Here is an 18,074-nt window from a genome sequence, read left to right as displayed (position 1 = left end):
CCGGTATTAAACAAGGCTGTGTAATTGTCCCCACCTTGTCCTCATCATACATAGCCACTGTTATGCAGCTAATCAATGATGTTCTTCCTCCATGAATAGGCCCTACCAACAAAGTATATACGTGATGTGAAACTTTAATTTTATGGGTCTAAAGGCGAAGACTCTTACACTTTCTACAACATTAGTCGAGTTAGAGTATGCTGATGATAATGAAGTAATAACTCAGTCTGAAGAAGATCTATTGTTAATCCTGAATGCCTTTTCATCTGCATAGAAAAAAGTTGGTCTCATATTGAATACCAGTAAGACACAGATTCCCTATCAGCCATCCACTGGAGAAGGACATAGACAGATCAATGTCTGCATCGACGAAATGAGCCTTCAAGTAGTAAACTCCATTTCTTACCTTGGCAGCATTACGAACTCTATTTTGTTTTAGTCGTTCACCAATATCCGCGAATTTTGAATCATTTCTAATACTGGTAATCAAATCTCGTTTTAATTTTCGCCTATATCCTAAAATGTGGAATGGTTATGTACTTTATTACGAATAAAATTTTGATTTAGTTGTTCACCATTACATTCGATAATCCAGAAATCAACAATTTGAGAATTAGCTCTACATATAGCAGCATTTAAAGGTAAAGAGAAGGCGTTCTAATTCGTCTGACAGTATTTAAAGTGAGCGAGTACCCAGATTGGTAGTGAAGTTGAACAAAGGTACTTAAGTGATCTTCTTTATAATCTCCTGAGAATTCGAAAGTTATATATCGTCGTTGAAGGAAAAAAACTCCTATTTCACAATGCTCTTTTTAGCCTTTGCTTTCCTTACGACTGGTCACGCCTCCCAGCCAAATGTGGATATGCAGACTATCACAGCAATTTTCGTTGTGTTCGTTTTCCTATGCAGACGTGTAAAGAAAGTTGAGTGTGTAACTGTTTACTCCAAAACAACTAATGAACGAGAGGACGCAGTTGTTTGACACTGTTAGGTGTCAGCCCTGTGATATCCACTTTCGGTAATTCCTGCCAGGGTCTAGTGAGTCACACGATCGGAAAGTCCCCAGCCAACCAGAAGTGCGCGGCCGGCCTTTCTGTGTGTAGTCCCCTTCGGCTGGGTTTCGCCGTGAGTCTCTGGAAGGTGCAGCGAGCATGTTCAGTCTTCAGTAGTCACATCATGAGTATTCCGGTACTATCACTCGATCTATAAAAAGGAGGCTAGCCGCGGACAATTGCTGACTGTTAGAGCCAGTGTGGGACTCAGTGGTGTTAGTGTTGGAGTCGGATTTGGAATCGGTGGTTCGAATTCGGTGGCCGGGCTGGGGCGACAGGGTGTTGGTTGTCGTTAGTGTCCCATCGAAATCTGAACGAGCAGTTGTGTTTATTGAGTAGGAGTTTCGAGTGAGTAGCTGGACTGAATACAACTATTGGCTGCAGTCATCGTCCCACTGGAGTCAGGATATCGCCGGTTATTGGACGGAGTATGTGAGTGTCAGCGACTGAAGCAGCTGCTGTGAGTGTAATTAGAAAAGAGTTAATGATCATTCTGTAAGGAGTACTGTCCTGCTGTTCATCTCTGTTCAGCTGTTGCTGTTTAGAAACTGGACGTGACTGTGAAAATTACTGTAGGGAGAGTCATCGTGTGTTTTGCGGCCAATAGCCCTGTGCTCAAAACTAGCTGCACGCACCTGCATTGTGGTGTGACTGGAGTGGTGAGCGCAAGCTAATGGATCGACAATAAGGCTTATAGCATCCTTCAGGTAAAGACTATCCAGATGCAGTCCTGCTGTGAGAGACTTGTTGTATACTGTGTGTGTATATGTGTGTGTGTGTGCTTTTATTGAGTCATCCAAACTAATTTACACCGATGGAACAGACGGTGTTTTATTCGTAATAAATGTGGTGTCAGAAGTTGAAGTGGACCTCTTCTATGACGTATCATTGTAATCGGCATGAAGCAGCAAACTAGATACTTCAGGTTTCGACCGCCGTCGAGAGCATCTAGAATATCTGAGTATAAGAGTACACACACATATATAAATCGTTGGGTTTCTTCTTGCGTTAATTTTCGGATGCCAGTTATCGCCAAATTCCACACGAAAATGGAGACTCAATTAAATGCGCTCTTCCGTATGCTGATGAAGAAGATGGATGGAGGCCACCATAGGATGACGAAAGTGGAAGAAAGCCACCCGAGGATGATACATAAATGGTGTAAGGCCAAAATGAGATGTAAGACGACCAGGAAAGAAGAAGACGGCTAGAAGAAGACGGAAGATGGCCGAAGGAAGTTGGAAGATAACCAAAAGAGGACCGAAGATGTCCAGAAAACGACGAAAGGCGCCCCGAAGAAGATGAATGTGGACCAGAAGAATTCGGATGTTTGCCAGAGAATGATCGACTCCTCCACGAGAGAAATCATGGTCCACAGGTGGACGCTCTGGCCTGAAGTTACCGTTCGGAAGTCTACAAGTTATGTTCCAGAAGGGACGGCAAGCTCGAAGTTCCCTTTTGAAGGACAACCATGGAGTTCGAAGGAAATTGAAGCCGTGACGCCTCGATGTAATCGCAAAGGGACGGGTATTGTCACCTTCCTGTGGTACCAGTGTGCAGAGCACGGGGCCACGGGGTCTGCACCAGCGAGGAAGCCTTGTGAAGGAGAACTGCGCTTCCGGTGGATTTAGCGTTCGGCCGACCTAGTGGATCTAACAAGGACACGAGAGGGTGTACACGCCGCTGTCCGGAAGATTTCGAAAATAAAGCGCGGGCGATTGAAGGCACAGTACGACAAAAGAGCGGACACCACCGGAAATCGTGAGATGGATTCGGGGTGGCTGTATAACCGCGTAAAGGAGAGAGAGTTGTCTCAAAAGCACCAAGGAAACTTTAAAGACCCTTAATGCGTTCTGATAAGATTAATTGACGTCAGATACCGAGTACAATGAAGGCTGAGATGCAAGATGGAACTGATACATCCAGATCGAGAGGTGCATTACTGAGGAACAGCTGAGAAGATAACTGATCGGGACGATCAGCTCCCGAAGTGTGGGGGGACGCGATGTTACGTGCCATCCTTGTGATAACCCATTTCGGTACTTCCTGCAAGGGGCTAGTGAGTGACACGATCGGAGAGTCCCCAGCCAACCTGGAGTGCGGGGCCCGCCTATCCGTGTATAGTCCTCTTCGTCTGGTTTTCGCCGTGAGTCTCTTGGGAGATGCAACGAGCATCTTCAGCCTCTGGTCACATCACTAGTATCCGGTACACATCACTTGAGCTATAAAAAGGAGCCTAGCCGCGAACAGTTGGTGACTGTTAGAGCCAGTGTGGAATTCAGTGGTGGAGTCATCGAGCTCGATAGCTGCAGTCGCTTAAGTGCGGCCAGTATCCAGTAATCGGGAGATAGTAGGTTCGAGCCCCACTGTCGGCAGCCCTGAAGATGGTTTTCCGTGGTTTTCCTTTTTCACACCAGGCAATTAATTAAGGCCACGGCCGCTTCCTTCCATTTTCTAGGCCTTTCCTTCCCAGTCGCCGTAAGACATATCGGTGCGACGTAAAGCAAATAGCAAAAAAAAAAGTGGTGGAGTCAGTGTTGGAGTCGGAGTTTGAATCGGTGTGTTTGAATTCGGTGGCTGGGCTGGAGGGACAGGGTGTTGGTTGTGGTTAGTGTGCCGCCGGAGTCTGAACGAGCAGTTGTGGTAGTTGCGTTGGAGTGTCGAGTGAGTAGCTGGACTTAATATAGCTGTTGTCTGTCGCCATTGGAGTCAGGGTATCGTCGGGTACGGGACGGAGTACTGTGCTTCAGCGACTGAAGCAGCTACTGTGAGTGTAATTGGAAAAGAGTTAATGTCATTCAGCTTTGCTCAACTGTTACCGAGTGAGTTGGCTGTGCGGTCAGGGGTGCGCGGCTCTGAGCTTGCATATGGGCGATAGTGGGTTCGAATCCCACTATCGGTATCCCTAAAGATGTTTTTACGTGGTTTCCCATTTTCGCACCAGGAAAATCCTTGGGCTGTACCTTAATTAAGGCCACGGCTGCGTCCTTCCAACTCCTAGACCTTTCCTATCCCGTCGTCGCCATAAAACATATCTGTGTCGGTGAGAAATAAAGCCGCTAGCAAATGTTCAACGGTTGCTGTTTAGTTCACTGGATGTGACTGTGTAAATTACTGAAATCGAAAAAAGGAACAGGCATTGTGTGTTGTGTAACCAGCAGCCCTGAGTTCCAATCTAGCTGTCTGCACGCACCTGCGGTGTGGTGTGACTGGAGCGGTGAGCGCAAGTGAAGGACCCGTCAATCATGTTTATGGCATTTTTCAGGTAAAGACTATCCAGCTGCAGTTCTGCTGTGAGAGATTTATAGAACAGTGTGTGTGTTTGTGTACATATATATGTATATCGTCCCTGTTCTGTCAAAACAGCGAATGGGACAACGCTCTTCCTATCCATTATTTCCCTTAAGACTGGTCAAGCCTTCCAGCTACATATGGATATGCATTCCATCAGAACAATTTTCGTTGAATTCATTTTCCTATGCGGATGTGTAAAGGAAAATGAACCTTAAATAAATCACACTCTAGGAGTGGGTAAATGCCTTGCAAACATACATTCTTTCAGTATGATACAGTAAAGTTCATTTTCCTGTACACACGTGCATAGGAAACTGAACTCAACGAAAATAGTTCTGATGGACTGCATATCCATATGTGGCTGGTAGGTTTGACCAGTCCTAAGGCAAATAATGCATAGGAAGAGCATTGTAACATTCGCGCTTTTTGGCAGAACAGGGACGATATATATGTGTGTGTGTACATTTATTGAGTCATCCTGAAATAAATTACAGCGATGGAACAGATGGTGTTTAATTTGTAACAACATAAAATTGTCTGACTTACGAGGCATCTGCTAGGCAAGGATTGGATTACTCTGAAGCCATAGTAATCTTTATTTGGCATGGTGTAAGATGACTACATTTTAGTTCGTCCAGAAGTGTAGATGCAGTAATTTGAAAGGAATGAGATTTTGAAGTTCATAAGAATGTGAAATAAATTCAGGATTTCTCAGGAATATATATATATGTAGGTATCGATGCTTTGGCTCTCAGATTTCGGAGTGCCACTGATAAATATCTGTTGAACTTAAATAAAACGATAAATCGCGCTGAATTCTGCTCGGTACTCGCTTAATTAAAATTCTTGCGTAACTGTGCCTCGTCTCTCATGTTCGTCGGAAAATGTTTCACTTGAATGCAACGAAACGTTCGCAGACATGTTAAGAATGCTAAGACCAATCTGATGAATTCCTTACTCGAGCTCATTCAACTAAAGATGCATAGATCGGATTTTTGCGGAAAAAAGAAATGCCATTTTAAGCGGAACAGATCTTAAAACAAGTTAATAGAGCATGATCTTAATCACGAAGCCTTCGTATCTTAATCATTGATACGTTTAATAGCAGTATAAATTTTGGTTATGTTCATACTGCACCTAAACTATGCTCATGCGTCGCACTAGACGGAACATCTGAAAATGAAAAGCATATTGCTTGTATTATTATTATTATTATTATTATTATTATTATTATTATTATTATTATTATTATTATTATTATTATTATTATTATTATTATTATTATTCCCCAGCTACTGCATGTTACGATAAACAAATACATTGGCAAAAATTCCAGCCGTAGGACAAATATTGGTGGAAGATTTTTGTGTGAAAATCAGGAGTCATATAGCTATGGTTAAACAGGAAATGAGCAAATATATCGGCGTACAATGACCCTCAGCTTAAATAAACAACTTGTTAAGACCTATGTGCGACTCCATCTGTCACAGTCATGGTTACCAACATGTAGGTGTGTGCATGTGAGTTTGTGTGTATGTGTGTGTGTATGTGTGCGCGTATGCATGCGTGCGCGCCTACCCCCTTAGCTCCATGTTCTGATACTGCGTCGGGGATAAGGTATGCTGAACATTACATGCATGTTTTAAGTACGGATGCCCTTCCTGCCACCAATCTCAGTAGGAGAGCTAGTGAAAGTGAAATGAATTATTGTGAATGGAACTAAATACGGAGGTTGAAAGAAAGAGAAGTGTGCTGGCATTTGCCTGGAAGTGAAAACGAATTATCAGGACAGCCGACGGTGGGGTTTGAATCCAATCGTCTTCCGAATACAGAGATTGACTCCATAGCCATAGTGCGTTAACTCACGCGGCCACTCCGCTTGCTGGTAAATAACACGACTGTATAACAGCTGATAAAATTATATACAGATATAAGGATTTCTGGTGCAGTACATTATTCAGTAGCAACAGTTACAAATTCATTGACGTTTTCGTTATAAGTACAGTCATTCGACACATTCTGTGGATGTGTTAAATGTTGTGCCTTTCCGTACTATAATGTTGTATTTGGTGATGCCCTACTTACGGAGGGCATCCATTCGTCATCTATGGCCAGTTGGAAACCGATCGAGGGTCTACTCCGCCCGAGGCTATTCAATATTCATTATTCTTCACTACGTAGGGCAGTTTTCGGTGTTGTTGTCCGGGCGGTTTTTCTCGCGTTCATACCATTCCTTAAGATACGTGTGTGCCTTCGGTGATGTTACAGAACACTCCCCTGAAGAAAATACTGAAATCTTAGAAGTCGTGACAACCAAAGAATTCTAGTGATCTCTTGGCCATTGCGTATGGTTTACAAGTTCCTAAGGTAAGAAATTCAAAATTATCAACAAAGTAATCGCAATGTTTTACACCACAAAGTTAACAAAATTACTATCAATGTTATCCAGCCATTCGATGCCCAAATTAAGTGTACTGCGTTCAAGATACTGATCAGAATTTTTTAAGGCTAAATTCCATTCCGTTTTATATATGCATTTTTAATTCGCGGGAGTAGGAAATACCCGATGCACAGTAAAGACAGTAACTGAGACATTCTTGTTATTGTTATGATGCACTACGTCGTATTCTGTAATAAGTAAACCACCAAACAGTTTTTGAATTAAGAATTTAGAAATGTATCAAAGTAAGTCCAATAATTTATGTCAATACATGAATACCTTGTACTATGTATTGAAAAATTATTACACTTTTATGTTCATAACTTTAAGGAAGGTCACCTCTAATATCACTGGATTCAGCTCCAACAGCCTATATGAATGGAAGTAATGCGATTAAACTGAACAGTTGCCAATGCTACCAGCTTGAGCATAGTACAATACGTTCAAATATTGTAAAGTTGTTTCCCCTTTCAGCGTTAGTGCATATAGATATAACAGTCGAGCCCAATTGAAATTAGGTCTATGGTAGGTCTGCCAAATTATTGAGAACTAGTATTGTTACCCGTGATTCTTACGCTAATTTAAAATGTATTACATGCTTCCTCAATGTATTTATGGTTAGTTACACGGCACTATTCACACGTTTATTACAATTTAAATTGATATTCTCCGAAAGCAAGTGGCAGTTACGAGAATTTCGTTAAAGCTGAAAAAAGTCCAGACAGAATGAGGATGATTTCCGAAATTACTGTATGGTACAGTTCCTGATCCAAAGTGGTGCGAAATTCTCCCTGCTTGGCTATTGTGCATTGTTGCTTGTTTGACCACTGGTGTCGTGCAGTGACCGCAGGTTCATGAATTCCATCGTTGATGATAGCTCCCTTATTATCTGCTCCTAGTTCTTCCAGTTAATTCACCTTGAAGCGACATGCACCAAAAATTCCACGAGATTTGAGACTATGCATTTTATTTTTGTAAGCAACTCCGTTATTATCCGTCGTACGATATGGCCTAAAGAAATGGAAATAATATATTCATAAACGTCTGTTATATATAGCTTTCGATAGACCTAATGGTAACGAAGAAAATTGAGAATATCACTGATTAGCAGACACTTCTCCCAATCTATTCTTGCTAAAATATTTAGTTCCTAAAAGTATTTTCCCCAACATATGTGGATTCCCGAGTAAAACATTTGGTAACACGCTTGTTCCAAATTCACTTCAATTCAAATTCAATAAAATGCTACATTTGTTCTGCAGATTTTACAAATACTCTTTATATCATTGGCATTTGGGAAACTATTTTTAAAATGTGGGACTCTGTAATTTCTTGACGGCGGCATTGCAGTTTCCTCACTGACCAAGTTCTAGTTGGTTAAGTATTACGTCAGTGTCTCCGTGTTATTTTCTTAGTTCGGTCAAGATCTAATGAGGACTTAGGTGATACCGTCTCACAACAGTTTGTAGGCGATTACACAACCGCTCGAAAAATAGTGAATCGCATTTGTCCTATCGTTCTACTCGATCTCGGGGAGAAATTGTTTGTTGGCGTCATCTTGTTCTAAATCTGCGAGTGAGAGTAATTTCAATGTACTCAGTGATTGGAAAGAATTATTGTGGGTCGTCGTGAGAAAAAAGTTTTGAAAGTGCTGGACAACTTCCGATTGGAGAACAAACTCTACATCCCACGTCACTTTTCCCTCCATTTTATTGACTTTTGCCAGCTGAACTACATATTACTGATGGGCAGGCACAAATTTCCACACAGCATTGCTGAAGTATATATAGCCTACATTTAGAAAATACCATGTAAATTTTGAAGTTGCGAAACATCACACGTACTGAAGACTTTATCTTGTGTTCAGTTGATCAAAACTCTCTTATACCGGTTTGAACATCGCTCGTCTTTCAGATAGGGAGGGCCACTTCATAGACTCCTATCGTCTATACACTACAGTATATGACATGTGACTATTATGGAACGATTTGTGTCATTACAGTTTTTTTTTTGACAAATCTGGGCGTTATTTTGATCCACCTTTTCAATACAAATTACAGTTTGTGTTGCTAATGAGGACTTAGGTGATACCGTCTCACAACAGTTTGTAGGCGATTACACAACCGCTCGAAAAATAGTGAATCGTATTTGTCCTATCGTTCTACTCGATCTCGGGGAGAAATTGTTTGTTGGCGTCATCTTGTTCTCCTTCTGCGCGTGAGAGTAATTTCAATGTACTCAGTGATTGGAAAGAATTATTGTGGGTCGTCGTGAGAAAAAAAGTTTTGAAAGTGCTGGACAACTTCCGATTGGAAAACAAACTCTACATCCCACGTCAACACAAGGAGTAGAGCCACAACAGACAATAGTCACAGTAACGCAATAAGGCCCACAAGATTCTGTAGCAGCAGACAAAGGGATGCTTCTTCCATTCCATAAAAACGAAAGAAACATAATCAGATACCAGTACTCAAAATTTGGATTGAAGCCCCTTTTAACCATAACTTACATCATAACAATCAACTTCCAACGGAGAGTCTGGTCACTACAAACAAGAATTAAATATGTCAATACTTCCTCTGATCAAATTGCCAAACTGTAGCAGCAAGCCTCATCAAATCTAGAAGCCATTTTCCAACGAACTCAAGACTTCAATTCTAGATTATCATCATGACTAATCACGCATAATGCAAAATTACAGTCTTTTTAAATAACATTATTTAGAGAGCACAATTCCTAACTATAATTCTCAATACTGAAATGTTACTGTAATCTAGAAACCAACGCACTTCAGAAACTATGGCTCCTATATATTAACATCCAATATTTATATTTATATTAATGGCTCAAATTTTAATGCCAAATTATAGTTGAATCAATTTTATTTTAACATTGCAAACAATTTTTAGCCAAATTAAAAACTGTGTTTTGGACGTCAATGTGTTTTAGAATTAAGAGTTAATCCATTTTAACATTTCAAATCATATTGTCATAATTTTTAATGTGTATATTATTCTTGTTTTAAATATTATCACTGAAATCAGATTTACATTCAATGTAATGAAATTTGTAACAACAACCCAAAAATGACAAACCTTGAGGCAATAGTATAGGCTGATGATGCTTATGAATAAAAGCGAAACATGTCCCGGTAAATTAGTGTTGTAACATTACAACTTAGCAACACAAACTGTAATTTGTATTGAAAAGGTGGATCAAAATAACCAACAAATTGTTAGTATATCATAGCATAGTTCAATACGGGTCTAATAATGAGATTAGTTACATGTAATAAATCTGCGCGTGTTACGTTAACAGTGTTGGCAGTTCGTATCTTATCCGCGGTCCGTGACGGTACAGGCTTACGTCACATTTGCCGCTCAAGCGAGGTCCGAATATTTGACCTATGTTTATTAAGTCTATGAGGGATTTCAATTACAAGTGAAACACACGTTATCTAATGTTTTAACGAACATTGGATGACCGTCGTTTTAAGATACATATCTTTCCACTGCGGGTTTATTGTACTTGTAATGGAAAGGTCGGATCAAGAATATTTACACATGAAACATATTGAGTACATTCATACACTTGTATATATCAAGGTCGTCCGGCGAATCTGCTTGAAAATAAAGCTCTTTTGTCCTGTTATAAAACTTTTAAGGGGACAGGTGCACGAAATCCTTCGAGACTAAGATTTTTTCTGAAATTTCTAGCTTATTGTGTAGCGGATCTATCCTTAAGAGAGTTTAATTCAGTATCTACTTAATTCCTAATATATGCGTGTCAGGTGTCACATCCCCTTTTTCCATGGATTGCTTTTGTCATCCTCGCTGAACTCTTTACGTCGGTCTTTGCAGGCAGTTGACGGCATCACACTTCGGAGTATTTCCGGTTAGTGAAACATAGCGATCACCACCGAAAGTTTGTTTTGATTTGAGAGATACATCGCGAGGTTTCTTGTCGTGAAATTAAATCGTCACTTCCTAGACTTCCTTTTCCCACGACAAACGCACCTTTTTCTCTGGAACTACTAAAGGTATCAATCTGGAACTCAATAGACAAGCAGGCTAAACAATTTAGCATTATTTTCCTTCAAGAAAATTGCAAGGAATATTACAAAATATGTAATTTTATGGACTTTAGATTTTAATGTATATTTTAAGTGAAATTTTCAAATTGAAAAGTTTATTCATTTTAAAAAATCCAAATAGACATGAAATTGAAAATATCGCAGGAATTAAATTATCAAGTTCTTAGGAATCACTAAAAATGTTGCAAGGTGCAGGACCTCAGCGTTGTTGAGGATAAAGTACAACGATATGACCAAAATTCAAATTTGAAAAAATATTTTATTCAAAACTATTTTATGTTAATTATCTAATTAATGCTTATAGCTAAGAACAATGTATTTTAAATCACTGTGCAATGTTTCATGATTCTAACTCAAATAATATCCAGGTTACAAAAATGTAAATAATCAATGAATTTTCTTGCATATCTCCCCTAATGTGAATGTATCTCTCAGCCCTTGTCGTCATTTCTTATTAATACTGACCATACAGTCTCTGTCTTCGTAAGAACATTTTCCCAGAACTGATCATACAGTTGACAAAATAAATGCCAAAAGTTCGTCTCGCTTTGCCTTGACATAATGTGATGAGTGTAGAAAGAGACAGATAATTTCTTTGGAGGAGTTTGTCTTTCCCTGGAAAGCTTAGCTTGTCACATTCCTTGCACGGCTAAACACGATTATCTCGTCCGTTGCTGACTCATTGTAGAAGCCCCAGTTACAACTGTATGGATCCAGCAAGGGTTCTAGTCATATTCAGCTCCTTCACATGCGGGCAGCCAATGATTTGGAACGTACTGACATGGGATCTCACAGATTGAATGAAATGCTCAAAGTTGGCATATGTCCCTTTTGGTAAGGAAATTTGAAATTCTGATCAATTAATGTTGCCATAGGAACAGGAAATTCCCTCTGATTCGTGCTTCCATTTGAAATTTATTCCGGGGTGCTGAATGTAATCGATGATAGGGATATCTAATGCACGTAACTGCCTTTCACTTCATGGAATAGTAAATATATCGTTTCAGTTGAGGTTAACCTTTATTTTTTAACAATAGAAAATCTTGCCCTGTCTCATATTGAGCGTTTGCGATCTTCATCAGTGGTCTCTGATCTGAGTTACTGAGCTGACCATCTTTCCTGTTCCTGCTTAGTAATCTTTGTTTTATGACGTACAACTAATTGTTCGTTCTCCTAATACAAGCAAATAGCCCTCAACGTTTAGGTTTTCTTGTCCTTCTACCAGTTTTATTGGATCCGTCCAATGATACTTCACTTGAACGGTACTACCTATTTCTCTCAGAGCGGAACTTCGGCTCACGATCAGGATCACGGACTGCCATATCAAGAATTCAGATAAGATGACTTATTATACTGTTATTTAAGTTTAAGTCTTAAAGGACAAGGCGGAGGCAAGACATTAAATCAGGAAACGGAAACAGAGGAAAAATATGGTAACAATTGTGACAAATTCCAAAAACACCTTACAGAGTGAAAGAACGAGCTGCATCACGCGGCACTGTTCAAATATTAACAGCCGCGCTTAGCATTATTCGAATTCGACTGTAACCTCCGACGGTATTCCGCAAATATCCCTCAGAATGGTAGATGGACGCATCTCTCTCTCCTTCTGCGCAAGTAACAAATACGAGCTTACAGGAATTATGACGAAAATAACATTGCGATACTTCACCGCCGGAATGCAGATTGAGACGGTGACATGGCAACCGGTAGATTCGCTGTCGGCCTGCGAGGGTGTCCTGCACTCGCTGCACAGTAATAAACCCGTAGAAGAGCAAGAAAAATTATGTATATTATAAAAATGGTTTAAAATGAAGTGTTTTTTCACATAAAGTAAATAGATTTTACAGAAAATGTACGAGAAGATATTAAATAACCCGCTTTTGGTGATTTTTAAATCATTTGCATATCAAAACCTGCTCCTGGATGATTTGACTCTAAATATGAAGTTTTGTGTAACATACAAAAAACACAAGCAAGTAAGCTAAAAACCATTGATATGGTCTTGAGTTGACCTAAAACGGATATATATCTCAAGAATTAGTCAAATGAACTAAATTACAGACAACAGACCCCTTACAACTTGATATATATAGATTCATTCGTAATTAATTTGGGCTAACATCTGGAAGGGAGCAACCGCGGTGTCTTTACTGTGGATAAGTTTGCAAGCATCCTTTTACTTGAAAGTGCCACTAATATTTATGTGCAGTAGGCCATTGCTAGCAATGCGGGTAATTAGAGCAGTCATTCATGAGGCAAATCTTCTTCAAGCATGCTGTTATCTTCTCTAGTTAAGGAACTACAAATCCACAAGCTTACCATAAAATAAAAATAGACGTAGTGGAAGCAAGTGAAATGTTTGAATGTGGAAATTCTCCCACATAGATGGGAAATTGTAACCTGCCAACCTCGACTGGAAAAATTCTAGTAGTTCATGATTTGTTCGTATCATGTTCAAAACACAATCGTATACTGTATATTGATTACAATTTGTACCCTCTACCGTGTGATTCAACATAAATGCGTGTTTCACAATTCAAACTAATAACACGATCTGAAGATCTTATATTCCAGTTGCATATATGTATTCCAGCTTACCACACTGTTTCATGACAATTTTATGCAGAGTAAGATAGGTAGACAGAGTGATAATCACCATCATTGGTGCTAATGAATTGAAATAGCGTATGGCTCTTAGTGCCGGGAGTGTCCGAGAACAAGTTTGGCTCGCCAGTTGATTTAACGCCGGTAGGTGACCTGCGCGTCGTAATGAGAATGAAATGATTGTGAAGACGACACCTACAACCAGCCTCCGTGCATGCATAATTAATCTATTATGGTTAACATTCCCGACCTTACCGGCAATCTAACCCGGGACCCCTGTGACCAAAGGCCAGCACGCTAACTATTTAGCCTTGGAGCCTGGAAAAGACAAGAATCAATGGTACAACATCGCAATGCACCCTTAAAAAGTATCAATAGCGTGTTCTCTTCCAATTTCCTTATTGTGAAACCTCACAAAACTAATGTGGTGAACTTTTATTTAAAAAAGGGACTGTAATGATAATTTAAGTATGGCGCATACTTTCAAACATGAGATTGTACTGAATTTTTTGACACTGTTATAGACAGACATATATCTTGGAAGAATCGCGGTAATTTTGTATGTAAGAAATGTAGGCTACATCAGGAATATTTTTATTTAGAAGGCTATTCAAATACTTTATTGTAGACACAATGTATTAACAAAAGTATACTCTTGAGTTATATTCACTCATTTGACCTATGGGATAATTTTCTGGGGTTATGTGGCAAATGAATATTTGAACGGCATTTATATTGTACCAGGAACCATTAATGGCCTGGAACTTTATTTTGTAATGTCAGTTAGATGCAAGCTCAGGCAGGCAAACAGCGAGCTGCCTACGTCAGAACTTCCACGTTCGGAACTGACGTAATGATCCCGTGAACAATATATAAGAATTATTTTACTATATTTTTATCCCGTGGAGATATCAAACAAGGACCTACATCATGTTGTAGCCCATGACTCAAACGTCAACATGTGTAAATTTCATTAACATCGGCCCAGGGAGTTAAAAGTTATTCCACAGTAAAGAAATGTAATTTTATCAGAAGGGAGGAAAGCTAAGACAGCTGCACGATATAAAAGAGAAGGCATTGGGCCTGGTCAGACAGTCCTCAACTCAAAGCAATTGCGTAAGCATACTGTTGGACGTGGATATGCACTTCGGAAGTCTTAGTTATCGCGTAGCGGTACTCTGCTTCAGTTATCTTCGGACCTGTAGTCCAGTGAACAGTGTCGGACTTGGAATCTTTTCAATTATTACTACGAAGATTTGGTAATCTCACCATTTTAAAGTGTATAACAGTACTAGTTATAGTATCTGACTTTAACTCAATTGAACTTGACTATTCGAACTTGTAATTTTACTCGAGATGGAATAAAATAAAACATTTTCAACTGATAAACGTGTGCAAGTTAAGGATATTTTCTTGTGAAATAATATTTCGTTTACTGAAACAGACTATCTCGTAATAGTGCTTTAATATACACGTCTAATGACAATTTTTAACTATCAACGTATTTAATCTTTCGTCTCTTGTGCGTGAAATTGTACCTCATTCAACTCTACCGCAATCAAGACTTGTAAACATTCGCGAGATATAACATTTAGTCATTTTGAATAGACTGTGATCTCCGTATGACAATACTCGTAAATAATCACCAGATAACAACATTTCGTCATTTTAAGTAGATTGTGATCTACGTGCGAAAACACTTGCAAATATTCTCAAACTTTGCTTTTATAAACGGTGATTTCCAGAGCCATAATGATTAACTACTTTTTGCCAGACTTTGTTCGGTGCATTTAACACGATACTGTATTCATCGTCTCATTCATAAATCTGATATAGGTTAGATAGGACACTCAATAATCATTACTAGTCAGTTGAACATTTTGTGTTTTTAAATCCAAGAAAAACGCGTTAAAACCTGACGAGTGCCTATTATAATCATATCTTCCTGTCAACGTGCGATTGAAGACGTGGTTTCAACGCGGGACATCTGACGTAGTCTCAACGTGGGACACGGGATGTGGTCTAAACGAGGAAGTTGAACGTGGTACCATGGGTGATGACATCACGACACTGGCTACCAAGGACGTTAACATGCTGTTCGCTGAACCGCATATCTTCACAATACAGTATTGAGTTCCAGATTACAGGCGATATGAGTGTTTTTCAGACACTTTTTAAAATTACACAAGACTAATTTTCATTGGTGGAATATTAGAATCGGTGATTCTGGATGGAAGTTCAACAAACAATTTATTGACTCTTACTGGGAATCGTTATATTCTAGCAGAATTAACACAGTGTTTAAACTTCAATTCGTAAAGAAACAATAAGACCGAACTTTGTAAGACGAATTATATTGCGATATTTTGCGAAGTTTTAAATATTAAACATTTAAAGAGACTCTAGACCAGACTTTAAAAATTTCAAAAACATTGAAAGAGACTCTAGACCAGACTTTTAAAATTTCAAACGCTGAATATTTAGAAAAGACTCTAGGGAAATTTTGCATATTTTCAAGTGAAGGAAACTTAATATAAATTAAATAATTTTCTTTTTTCCCATAATTCAAACGAGTTCAAGAAAGAACTTTAAGAACATTTAAAGGAAGATATTGTACTTTGAAGTGAAATTCATTTTGGAATGATAGACGTTCGTCACAATTAAATATTTTTTTATGAAAAAAATAATAAGGAAAATGCAAGTCCTACTCAATGAAATGAACAAATTTTTTCTTAAAGAAGAAATCAACTATTATTTCTATCAGCGTATACCTCTCTCTGTACCTGCTCCATAAGGACCGTTCACCTCTTTGTTGAATCTCATTCCCTTATTCGTTATTCCATAACTTTTCCCGGTACAATATTCTACAAAAGAAAGCTCTAACGGTCATCATTTGCATTACGAATCGAAGGACGTACAAACTTACTTTCATAACGGATAATATTATGACACTTTCTTCTATATACTGTACCTATAAATCTATTATCTTCATTAAACACAATACAAATTTGACTCTGAGTAACAGTGAGATCCACAATTATAACATAAGAAATAGGAATGATTACCAAATGAGCTTCTTATTCTTGCGCGTAAAGCAAAATGAACGTTACCGTTGTTGTTGTTGTTGTCTGAAAATAAGTTACGGACATTGTAAGAAAACATAGTGTTCTGACACAAAAATTCTTCTCTAGCGTATTTTATTTCCTCGTAGCGAAATATCACCGGAAGATGGAAAAAGAAATGTAAATTCAGTCGTGAGCAGCTTCCGGGTCAGCCTATGCAGTGTGTAGCTGGCCGAGCTCTCTTGCTTGATAACCTCGGGCGGTACGATACCGTAGTAGGCTGACGTGTAGCTCGCCCACATGCAACCTTACTAGTAACGGCGGTGTCAGCATCTGATCATCATGCCTGAATAATGTAGCGTCCTTATTGTGATTATCTTGCGCTAAGGTATCCTGAACTGACTGGCGTACAAAACTGAAATCGTAGTAATAAAATTCCTCCCGGTTTTGGATGAGCACAGTGCATGACCATTGAGAAGATATGCTTAGTGATATTTGATTTCTATTAATTGTTTATATATCGTACATGTTGTAATTTGTTTTCTTTCATTTCGGAACCGTATTTCACATCGCCCAGGGCACGACTGCGAGAAATTACAGGACATGATTTTTTAAATTTGTATTTGCCAATGTCCCGCTTGTCCATTTACGCGTTGAGTCGCGCAATGCACACTACTGTATTGCTTGCGAACTGCACAGCGCATGTAAACAGCTGAAATCGTGCGGTCCACCTTCATGCGCACATGCTTGTACTCCGTTCGTTAGTAGAGATTCTGATCATTCTGCGTACTACATGCATTTTCCTTGGGAATTTTAAATGCTCATATTTTCTTCATGGCTAACGTTCTGTTGCGAAATTCAGGGCACTCCGTCGCAGGCTGTAAGAGATAGGAACCAGTTACTCCTGGCGATTAACCAAACAGTTTAGGAAAAAAATGGATGACAAATCCTCTCTTACATTATCGGATTATTTATACCTATATATGTTGCACGAGGTGTTCATGTACTATTACGCTATAATGTACTAAAGGCTCATATTCCTTTAAACATGAACATAGGAAAATGAATACAACGAACATTTTTCTAATGGACAGCATATCCATATGTGCCTGGGAGGCGTGATCAGTCTTAAGAAAAAATAATGGCTAGGAAGAGTATCGTCAGATACACGATACAACTATAATGTTTTGTGGACATAGATAAAAACTGAAATTGATATTGAAATCTTTTATTTTATGAAACGTGTATGTCTCCTTCCAATCTTGATTTTCCCAAACAAACGTATGACTGATTCCAATTTTTCATTCCTTTTAATACCTTGATTTCAGCAGTCGCGTCTTTCCTGATTTGGCTGTTATTCTTGAATTGTAAACAGTTCTTGTATCTTATCATTATACACATATTTCATCTCGATATTTCTCCCACTTTCTCACTTCTGTAAAAGTACTGAATAGAGGTTATCTATGAGACGTTAATACACTGACTGACAAATGAATTGAAGCACCTAGAAGAAAACATGATCGGC

Source organism: Anabrus simplex, chromosome 1 (genome assembly GCF_040414725.1).
Source record: "Anabrus simplex isolate iqAnaSimp1 chromosome 1, ASM4041472v1, whole genome shotgun sequence".
Classification (NCBI taxonomy): Eukaryota; Metazoa; Arthropoda; class Insecta; order Orthoptera; family Tettigoniidae; genus Anabrus; species Anabrus simplex.
The sequence above is the reverse complement of the archived record's forward strand: the minus strand, read 5'-3'. Positions refer to the sequence as shown.